Source organism: Neopelma chrysocephalum, unplaced genomic scaffold, assembly GCF_003984885.1.
Source record: "Neopelma chrysocephalum unplaced genomic scaffold, ASM398488v2 Primary Assembly neopelma1_22, whole genome shotgun sequence".
NCBI lineage: Eukaryota > Metazoa > Chordata > Aves > Passeriformes > Pipridae > Neopelma > Neopelma chrysocephalum.
In genome coordinates this window covers 15,359,858-15,371,771 of record NW_020897689.1, presented here as the reverse complement: position 1 = coordinate 15,371,771, position 11,914 = coordinate 15,359,858, and positions in this window count along the sequence as shown.

Sequence of the window (11,914 nt, the reverse complement as noted above, 5' to 3'; positions counted from 1 at the left end):
GTTCAAAGTGTGCCACAATTCTGTGTAATGTACTTTCAATTTAAATGAGCATCATCAGGAATATTCTTTCTGCTATTTAAACTCTGGAGAGCACTTCTATGATAGTTGGTAATGAAAAGGAAGGTGTTCATGTGCAAGCAAAGCAGACAACATCATGTTATTAAGAAGTAAAATTTAGGAAGGACTGCAATTGGTTGATTAACATTTTTTATTCTGTGGTTTTTTTGGAGGAAATGTGGGGCATCTAGAAATAAATGCTGTAGAAACATTTAAAGTTTTATTCATTAAACCTGTTTCACCTTGTTTGGTTAAAAAACAAAACAAAACAAAAACAAAAACAAAACACCCCAACCAACCAACTCCCTCTATATTTTGTCCACTTTTGGTCCAGTCAGAGAATTTTACTGACAGGGAAGACAGCTTTGCTGCCTTTCTCAGTATTGTGAAGCAGTATTTTTCAGAGGAATCACCCTTGTTTCCAAACACAAGCAACTCTTTTACCTGTCCTGTTTGTGCTAAGAATGGTGGCAACCAACTTCAGACAGACTTTTCCTTTTTCTGAGTCACCTACTCCTTCCTTAGTTCCTTTTTCTCAGGATGGGAAAAGTAGACTGTGGACCAGCAGTAAACTAGGTATTTATCAGACTAGTAGGAACACTTTTTGCTTAAATGGAAATGTGTATAACTACTGAATTAGCCATTTTTTACAGAATATTTCTGTCAAACATTACATTGTTTGGAGATACAGTGTTATTCAACACCTTTCTGATATGTTTTTCAAAATGACTGCAAACTCCTGATTTTTTCCTGCCCACATTTATGTGGAAGCAAGAGCTCACTGGTATCACAGGTGTGGTCTCTATCACATTCCAGAGTACATTGGGAGCTGCTGAATTAAACAGGACTTTCCAGGTGGTTGTCACTGGCCAAGGCTTATCTAATTCAAAAGTGACTGGGACAAATTAATGACTACTTGAATATAATTTGAATAATGCTAAAATAGTTTGCTTGATTGATTGTTTGTTTTATGGCAGAATACATTTTTCAATAAATCTTAAAACCGAGGGAAATGCTAGGAGTCTTTTGGTTTCTTGGACCACTCTCCTGTGGGAAGATTGTCACTGTGGCACACCTAAGACCCAGACATTCTGTGAAGAATAAGCCATGATGTGGACATCACCTTTTCCTGATCTGTAGGAGATATCCAGGTGTGAGGAGCAGTGTTACCTCTCATGTACCTGGTAGCCCCCCCTCCAGTGAGTAGGGAAAGGGGGGAGGCAGCCCTCTGTTGTTTGATGTGACATACATGAGAGGTATCTTTTCTAACACCTGGGGAATTCTGAGCAATTTCACAGGCTCTAATGTAAACAGGGGAAATGTGTGCTGGCATTTGTGAATGGTGACAGAAAATACCATTGGTGTGGGGCAGGAGGAGTTACCTGGTCAGGCTTGAGCTCTCCAGCAGCCTCCACTGTGGTCTGGGTCTCAGCATACTTCAGGAGGGGCCTGAATCCTCTGAACCTATGCTGAGAGATTTTTCAGGAGAGGAAATAGGCATAAACAGTTCTATATCTTTTTGTAGCTTTCCATGCCACTCCTTCCTTAGATACCTGTCTGTAAAACAGAACTAGTAATTTTTTCTGCCAGCATCTACTGAGGATAAGTCCTCGTTTTGCCAAATTGCTGGCTCTTTCTACCAAAACTCTGACTCGTGTCAGTAATTCTTTGCTGTCCTTTGCTTAAAGGCATATTTCAGGGAAAAAATAAAAATGTTCTCCTATACCTGAGAGTTTGCATATTGATTTGGCACAGGTGTTAAAAGTATTTTTCCATTTAGTTTTCTATTTTATTGCTTTTCATTGCTCTTGTTGTGGCTTACAGTTTTAGGGAAACTGATTAGTTCTTTCTGACTATGACAGTCTGAAATAAATATATCTGGAGACAATTATTCCTTATAAGAAAGAGTCTTTGAAGTATTTATCTCCTGTAAATGGGCTTCATTTAATAGCCAGGAGAGTTTGAAAAGGGGTTTTCTCATTTTTGTAATCAGTGGAGTATTATTTGATTGTTAGATTTTAGTAACATTTAGGTGCCAGCCAGCAAAGCTGGTGAGAAAGTGCAGTAGAAGAGCCAAGTGGAGGCAGAGTGTGCTGGATCTTTGTGCTGTAGCTGTGGTTAATACCACAAGCAGAGCTTTACCCTTGTAGTGTCACCCAGGCAGAAGGCAGCAGCAAGGCTGAGAATATGTGAGAACCTAACACTGTCCTTGTTCCTAGTCACCTGAACAAGGTTTCACCCCTGAAACCACAGTATTATCAGATGCTGCTGGTGATACACATTTGACTAAACATAAAGGACAAAACCAGAAGTTCCCTGCTCTTTATTCTTTCTTGGTACCTTTGGAAACTCTGAGTCTCAGCCAGACAAAGGAAAAACCTTCATTTTTTACAGCTAATTCTGATCTTTGGCCAAAGCAGCTAATATGTTTTAAGAGAAAGCTTAAGGTAAAGCAGGTTCCAAGGCATGTCAGGCTGTTTATTGCAGACATATTTTGTGTTGTTAACAGCTTCCATGTTGAATCAGAAAAAGGTTATAGACATGTTTGTTTAATCCCCATTTCCAAATGTAAAAATTTAATAAAATATTATTTTGGAAGATTTACTCGTCTAAGGAATAATAATGAGTAAGCAGGAAATTCTGTCTTTTCTCTGTGGCATTCCTCCTTGCTCCTTCAGTCAGTAGGCAAGCATTCCTTACATCTCATTTTCTTCATGTTCCTCTTTTTACTTTCTCTATCAGTGACCTAGAGCACTAGGATGGCTTCAACTGTGTTGCAGTTTAAAGCAAATTGTTTTTCAATCCCATTTGAAGCTCTGATTTTTCATTTTAGGGGAAATAAGGATGATACAAAAGCTTCAAAGAAGATTCCCAGCCAATGAACTGCCTCTGAGATAATTTTACAGTTGCACATGAAAAATACTAAGGATTATTCTCTAAGAAGAAAGCAAACAAACCAGAAGCAAAAAGCTGGAAATGTAAAAACAGTAGGACAAAAAGAAGGCTTGTGCACTTAAGAGTTAAATATGTACAACCTCTCTCCTGCATGCAATGCTGGCTAATGCTAAATGCTTCTTTCTCATACTTCCTCAGAAAGAGGACATTTCCTATTAATAGTACAAGAGAAACATAATGCTGCAAGTGTAGTATTATCAAATTCTTTTAATAGCAGTCTTCTGCACTTTCCTTTTAGATATTTTATGAGGTTAAGTTGATAAGTAAGTTGAATGCACCTATGTTGCAATAGTGTTGAAGGAGTTATTTTAAAGGTATTTTATATTTTGTGGAATACAAACCACTAAAACTAATCGCTGTTATTAACATCACTAGACATGATGCCATCTCCAAGATGGAAATACACCTTTGATTTACAAAGTGCATGTGATGAGAATTTATTCCAACAATGCATCAGTTGCCATTATGGGTGGTCGAAGTAATTTAAGTTTTCCATTGTAAGAAGTGTACCATGACTCCCAAATTGTGGAGGTTGTTCCTTATGTAGGAATTCTGATGGTTGTCTCTGCTGATATATAACAAACTTGTTTCTTATATAAAAGAAGTGGTATTTATTTTTCTGAATCTTACTTTAGTTATTGCAGTGGCTTCTGATTTTTGTGTAAAACTATGTGCCTTGTTTGGAAAGAAAATTGTAAAAATGCAAATGGAAGGAAAGAGAAGAATATATACACTTGCATCTACATGAAATTTGTACTTAATTAATTAGAAAGTCACTGTAAAATCTTTGCAAAACATGAAATCAGCTACTATGAAATTATATAGATTAAAGAATTATGTATAAAACCCACCAGTTTACTAGGTGGTAAACACGTCTGTATACAGCAAGCACAGTCCTATGTAACATGGCTTAAATATTGAAGGGAAACAATTTTCTTCCAATTTCCATTCCCCCATGAACCCACAGTGTGCATTCTCATCTCCTGTTTTTGAAGGCATGGTTAGAGTCATGGGTCTTCTTTTAATTTAAGTGGGGACTCTCAGATTTGTCAGTTTAGCAGTCAAGGCACTGCTATTCCTTCAGATTCCAGGGAAATGTAAGCTATAGATAATGAAGGGCTTTAGATAACAAAGTAGACATCAGGTCTAGCCCGATTTCCTACTTTTAATTTATTTGCTGACAGACTCTAAGTAGCTTTCAAAGACCTTTTCAGAACTATCACACTCTGGCTTCTTTTCCTGTTCTGTAGGAGTATCTAATTCCTTGTTTCCTGTTACGTCCTAGCATATCATCCCAGACAGACAGCCAACATGACGGACTCTTGAGTCAGCTCTACTCAGCCCACTCTATTGCAGAAAAAAAAGTATCTTTATGTGTGTAAATGTAAGAGAAGAATATATAAATTTGCATCTGCATGAAATTTGTATTTCATTTAACTATAGGAAACAGAAAAGAAAAGGTGAGAAAAGAAGCATTGACCCATGTTTTTAAAAGATGATTTTAGTATAGTTCTTAAAGGTTAGTATGACTATGCTAGAGAAATTGTGTGACTCAGCTAGAGAAATTTCAAGGAACTTAAATCTTTTGTGTAAACTATTTTTGGATACACATAAACTAGCAGCTACAACCATATAATTCATATTTATCCCCCTCTTTCATAGATATGTACTTTGCTTTATATATATATGTGTGTGTACATATATATGTTCTTCAACATTAAACTAAAATCCATTGTATCATTCTTCATAAGATATTTGATTCTTGTTTAAAAACTCAGGAGTGTATTATAATTGAGCTGAAAATGATATTAGGTCTTTTCTGCTAACGTGAAAAACAGAGGGGTTTAGGACCAAATCTAGAACATCAATTTTAGATATACTTATCTGGTGATAAAGTGTCCTGAAAGCTGAGCCTTAGCAAGGCACATCCGATTTGGCTGAGTATATAGTCAAAAGGAAGAGCAAAATTTAAAAAGAACCCTAACTAATACAGGGAGATGCCTGGAACTACAGCTAACACTGACAGCATCTGAAGAACTACAGAGCTCTTAGTATCTTAGAACATGGAAGTGTTTCACAAGACCTGCATAGTTATTAATTACCACTTAAAATGGATTAGATAATGAAAAATATTGGAATTTTATTTCTGGATGTTTTGTCTGTGTGTCAGCATCTCTGCTGTTTGTACTGGTGTCATCATTGCTGCTACTTTGTAAATACTTTTTCTTGAGTAAAAAGTAAATAATTGAAGTGTAAGATAATTACTGAATAATTTCTTTATATGGAACAGATGATTTGTCTGTACTTCAAAAAATTTATTTGCAGGACCATAAATGCATAATTAAAAATGCTTATAATTAAAAAACAGTAACAGTGAAAAGATAACCTTCAGTAAAGACCTTTAAAGATTTGTGGGTCTTTTGACTAAATGGTTGAGAAATGGAGGAATAAAACAACAATTTCTGTCCTTACATCACCTTTTTGTCTTTCATGAGTGAAAAACGGAGACAATACATGTACATATATCTTACGCCACTTACACTCTTTTTGTGCTTCCTAGATTACAAACGCAGATATTGAAACAGCAAATGTGTTGTGTAGAAAAATTTTATGAAGAATTCCCGTTAATCATAGCCCATGGCTTGGTGGAGTGGCAAGCAATGCTTCAAGTGAAGAACTGCTACAATGGTGCAGTGTAAAAAATACTATCCAAGATTTCTGAGTTTTCTCTCCATTGGATAGGAGGTCTGCCCTGCTACTTGGGTAATTCGGTTGACCCAAAGTAGATATCTACATCATAAAAACCTGTAGCTACAAGCTATCTAGGCTCCCTTTAATGACAATGGAACAGAGAAAGCATTCCTAGGTATGATTCATCTAACCAGACAGCACTAAGAAATCAGGTGAATGGTGACTTAAATGGCACCAAAAATGCATATTGGAAATATTAATGTTTCATTTGTTAACCACATTTTGGAGAAAGAAGCAATGGAGAAAGCAATAGAGCAACTGTTAAAATGCCACTTCCACCAACACAATGCATTTGATCAATGAACACCTGGGAAGCATGCAGTTTATGAAAATGTTGAGCAGTGCCTTGTGACTCTTTAAATCATTGCTGCCTCATGCAGTGCTGCCATCTGCGATTAGTTAATGAATTGGATGGCTACCTGATTATTTATTTGGCTTCAGCAACCTTTCTGTGCAATGGTAAAAGGCAATTAGGTCTGTATTAATTATCTTTTAAATTAAACTGTCATTCTTCATTTGCAGTCTGTAGCATCGTGAAGAATCTGAAGTATTGAACAGAGACATTGTATTGACTGAAGAAAGAAACCAGAAAAATCCATAATAGTAATCAGTGTAGAATTTTGATCTGTTAATAGTTGGGGTTTTTGGATTGATTCAGGCCTTTCTTCCTCATGAAATTATATGACGTATTGAAAATCATCAGACAATAGAGAAAGTAATAACATTTCTCTAGGTGTAAAAGTAAAGAGATGAAAATCTATTTCTAGTTACTATGAAAAAGTGTATAAGCATGACACCTGCCTTTCTCAGGACTTGTAATGATGAAAAACAGGGACAGTACACGCTTTATGCAACTTTCACTATTTTTTGTGTTTTCCAGGGTACAAATAGGGTCAAAGACAAAAGTAGTGACAGAGAAACAGGGAATTTCCTGGCTTCCAGCACCAAGTCTATCCTTCCACAATTTTCCCATTACTTGTGGGAACTGTGGAATAAACATCTTTCCAGAGAGAGGCTAAGAGGAAGATAGAAGTTACTAATGAAAAAGACTTCAGATATTGCAGGATTCAGAAATGTTTCTTACTGTTAGTATATAAAACTAGTCTCAAATTAGCTTGAGTATTATTAGAGTGTCTATTTATGAAAGCCATCCTTCTAAAATAATTTCCTTTATTTCTCCCACTCTAGGCAATTTTGCAGTAGATTCTCTAATTTCAGAATTACTATTGGATAAAATATGAGAATAAGGTGACACTGGGAACTCCCAAGATCTAGTAAGCAAAATGCCTGTAGCTTGTGTTTCAACACTATGTAAAATTAATAGGAATCCTCCCCACAGCAAATAGCGTATTCAAACACTTACATGTGCTGCTCTGTGGTTGTTGTGCAAATGCTTCTGTAGCCTTCATGCAGGCTGGAATGGAACGTACAGCTGATGGAAAAGAATTGTCCTTATCTAGTATTCCAAGACCTTTGACTGGATTTCCTGCAAGCACCAGTGTCTTGATGGCATGGAAAGGAAACCTTGAACACAAAGGTCTTTGGACTGACCCCTGTGTTATGCTGTCCTTCCTTTGGTCTTCTCTTTCACTGTGCTAGACATTTACTTCCTCAGGTTGGTTTCACTCTTAAAAATTGGGATCCAAAGAAATTCATTAGATAAAATCATGTGTTTTGTAGGCTGACATTTACAGAGGGTGATCAGGCCTTCAGAAAGACTGAAGTTGTTTTGGGAATGTTTTAAAATTAAATGGGATAATGCCAATTCAGGTGATTAAAGAGAACAAGCTATCAGAATTTCTGGGTATGTCCAGTTGTTTCTGTGATGTGCTGCAAGTTGTATCTCAGTGTCACTAAGCTGTTGTTACATGCTTAAGTATAGCAGCGAAGAATTTGAGTGTATATGAGAAACTGCAGTGATGACTTACAGGGGCCGTATAACGAATTTGATTGGGTGGAAACATTTATCTCTCAAGTAAAAGAGGACCTAAAAAATGTAGGAGAACATATGTAATATATCTCCATCTCCATACAATGGCTATTTTCTGTAGAGCCATATATTTCAGATGGTTATCACAATTTGGCTATGATAGCACATACACTCAGAAAGAACTGCAGATATTTTGGGTCTGATCCTGGAAGGCTGCTGCATAATGATCACAGAATCATAGGGTTGGAAGAGACCCACAAGAATCATCAAAGTCCAGCTCCTGGCCTTGCACAGGATAGTCCCAAGAATCATGATGCTCATGGTGTATTGTACATTTGTATCATATATATGACATTCTCTGCTTTTTGCAGATGCTTTAAAAATGCTCTTCCTCAAGAAGGAGCTTTGATGCAGGACAGGAACTAAGTTGCGCTGAGCCATCCAGTCAGTGGGCTTAATGGAACAAGGTGCTACTGTGAGCCTCTCCCTCTCTTTTCCATGCTCTGGGCATTAAGGAGTCACAGGGTGCCATGTCCCAACAAAACCACCTGAGTACTCACTTAGTTGCTCAGGGACAGTCATGGAGTGGCACTGAAATATCCAAGTGATTACAGAAATTGATGAGAAATCAAAGTTGCATATGGTTGCTCTAAGGTTTATTTAAGATTTTTGTTAGATTACAAGGTGACCCAGCATAAGTCAAATGTTTCTTTCTCAAAATGCTTATAATTTGATTGTGAATAATGTTCTTCATAAGACATCCAGAACTACAAGTCCCTCTATAAGGAAAAAATTCTCTGAAGAGATGTGCTGTACCAATGGGCATAAAACAAGAGCAAGACACTATATTTTGTCTGACATCACAGATTATCTCACTGTTGATGCAGCAACACAGGTCTCTTCATCAGTTTCACGGAGAATGAGGAGTACTCCCAAAGGAGAAAAAAATGAAGATAAACTGCCTTCCAGTCTCATTTGCAGCTTCAGTAGTAACAGAATTTCTCCAGTTAAAATTATTTTGCGTTGAGGAATTACAAATAAAATGAAAGCCTCAAAGAAGGAGAGGGCATGTTTCTCAGGAGTTGTTGATAACTCTGAAATACTTATTTCAAAATATGAAAGATAATTTTATATTAGAAAAACAGAAACAGCATCCGATTGCATCTTCTGAGCTTTAATAAGAAGGTCTTGGCTTAGAGTTTTAGAATTATATGACAAGATCTATCACACTTCTGTTCTGTACAAAAAAGAGAAACAAAACACTCCCAAAACAACAACAACAACAAAAAAACCCCAACCAACCCCAAAATTCAAAATTATTTTCCATGTATTTTAATTGAGTAGAACGAGTTACTGATTTCTAGATCTCATAAGAAGATCTAACAGATCACTGTGAGACTTAGAAAGTATAAGCTTTACAAATTCCTTCTTGAGAAAAGCAGATTAGCCTGAAAAAAATGGAACCAAAGAGTGCCCTTGGCTGAGGTTGCAGCAATACAGAGTAAGTTTTTGCAGTATGGCTGTGCAGCATAGGTGAAATATAGCTTACAAAATAGAACATTATTTCCTTTACATTATTCTTAATCTATTCATGTCCTGTCTATATAGTTGGTAAACTTACAACTGCAGATGTAGGTAGTAAGGTTCATATACTTTAGTTCAAGAAACTGCAAATACGAAAAAGGTCCTGAAAAGAGAGTCCTTAAAATGTGCTCTTTGGCTGCAGATATTTCATCCTGAAACCTCAGATTTTAAAGGATGGATAGTCCACTAAATATTAATGTCACTAACAGGTGTGAGTTTCATTTTACAAATAATTTAAAAAATTAAAAAGCTCATGTTCTTAAGCTCTGCAACACCAGTAATGACATTACGTATGAAGATATTCAGGCCCACAATACATTCACAAATATAATGTCACGCCAGTTTGCATTGTCTCCTGTAATTATACTTAAAAATGATCATAGATCTAGAGCCAAATTGCACATTCATGTGGAATAAGGGAATCCCAATACCCAACATATTTGCTTGCAATTGAGAAAAAGAGCATTATTCGCAATTTAGAGCAATTTAGCTTTGTTCCTGTCCCATTAGTAGGAAGAAAATAATTTTTCAATTACTCATCACCTAGAGAGTTTTTAAAAATATAAATCAATAAACTTTGCTTTCCAAAGAGGCAAACTCAAGATAGCTTTCTCATTCTCTCAGCTAAAATTTTCCCTGTAATATCTACAGATACATGAAAGAATTTACTGAATGCATGCATACTTTGGAAACACTGGTGTTAAAAAAATAGGTTTTTCATTGGAGTGTGCATTCTTATAAGCGTTTATAGCTGGAAGGGAGTTTGTAAATCATCATCATCATCATGACTAGGCTTCGCAAACGAAGATTTGGGAAGGACTCTACCCACATTTGCTACAAGCCCCCTGGTGTCTAAAAAGGCCAATGCGAGATAGACACATCGGTTGCAAAAGGCACAGTGGAAAGACTCCTTAGGTGGTATCGACAAGACACAGTTCTTTCTATGTCATCTTTTCTCCTCGAGAGTGATCCTGTATGCGTTCTCAAAAGAAGCAGCAGTGTTATAGTGTGTCTCCAGACCTCCCAGTTGGAGGCCAGAGTAGACCAATGATGATCGATATGGTCAAGGTTGAGACATTTTTTCAGAGAGTCCTTGTATCTCCTCTTCAGGGCTCCTCTCTTGCGGCAGCCGGTGGCAAGTTCACCATAGAGCACGATCTTAGGGAGGCGGTGGTCCTTCATCCTGGAGATGTGTCCTACCCAGCGCAGCTGTGTTCTCAGCAACATGGCCTCAATACTTGTGACTGCTGCTTGTTCTAGAACAGACACATATTAGTCAGGTAATCTGACCAGTGGATGTTTAGGATTGTAAGGAGGCAGCATTGATGGAAGTGTTCTAGGAGTCGCAGGTGGTGGTGATAGATGACCCATGATTCAGATCCATATAAAAGAGTAGACAGCACAATGGCTCTGTAAACACTGATCTTTGTGCTTTTCTTCAAGTGTTTATTTCGCCAAACTCTTTTATGGAGTTTTCCGAAAGCACTATATGCCTTTGCTAACCTGTTGTCTATCTCCCCGTCAATCTTACCATCCGAGGAGATGAGGCTGCCTAGGTAATTAAACTGCTGAACTGATTTGAGTTCTGATTGGCCAATGGTGATATGGGGATGATGGGGGACTTCCTGAGGTGCAGGTTGATAGAGAACTTCTGTCTTCTTCAAGCTGACTTCCAGCCCAAAAAGCTCAGCAGCCTCTGCAAAGCAGGATGTTAAACGCTGCAGGGCTGCTTCTGTGTGGGCGATGAGGGCGTCATCGTCAGCATAAAGCAGCTCCCGGACAAGATGATTTAAGGTCTGAATATGGGCCTTCAGTCGCCTTAGGTTGAACAGGCTTCCATCAGTACAATATCGGATGTAGATACCATTTTCTTCCTTGAGGTCTGCCATGGCCCTTTGGAGCATCATGCTGAAAAAATTGTGAATAGAGTTGGTGCAAGAATGCAGCCTTGTTTCACACCACTGGTTATTTGAAAGGGCTCAGAAAGTGCATTGCCATATCTGACTTGGCTGCACTGATCCTCATGGAGTAAGATGGTTATTTTAAGGAACTTGGGGGGACATCCTCACTGTTCCAAAATCTGCCACAGTCAGTATTGAAAGCTTTGGTGGGATCAACAAAGGTTACATAGAGTCTTTTGCTCTGTTCCCTACACTTCTCTTGCAGTTGTCTGAGAACAAATACCATGTCTGTGGTACTCCTATTGGCTCTGAAACCAAATTGGCTTTCAGGTAGAAGTTCTTCTGCTATAGCAGGTATTAGTCTGTTCAAAAGTATTCTTGCCAGGATTTTACCAGCAATGGAGAGCAGAGTAATACCTCAGTAGCTTGTAGGTATGGGCTTACTTAAGTACAATTGAAATACAGTGGCAAATATGGGCAATACATGACTACAAAGCCTAGTTTCTAAAAATCCACTCTAATTCCTTTACAGTGGATTTTTAGAAACTAGGCTTTGTAGATTCACTATTCTTGTCTGCAATTTATTTGTTTATTTTTTAAGTTAAGCAAATTATGAACATTTTATGCTAGCATTTCCTGAAAATTTACATGAGGATTGATTTTTATCAATTAAGTACCAGCACATACTTTTGTGCAACTAATCCCTGAATTTCTGCTCTTGAGGAGCTTTTTTGTT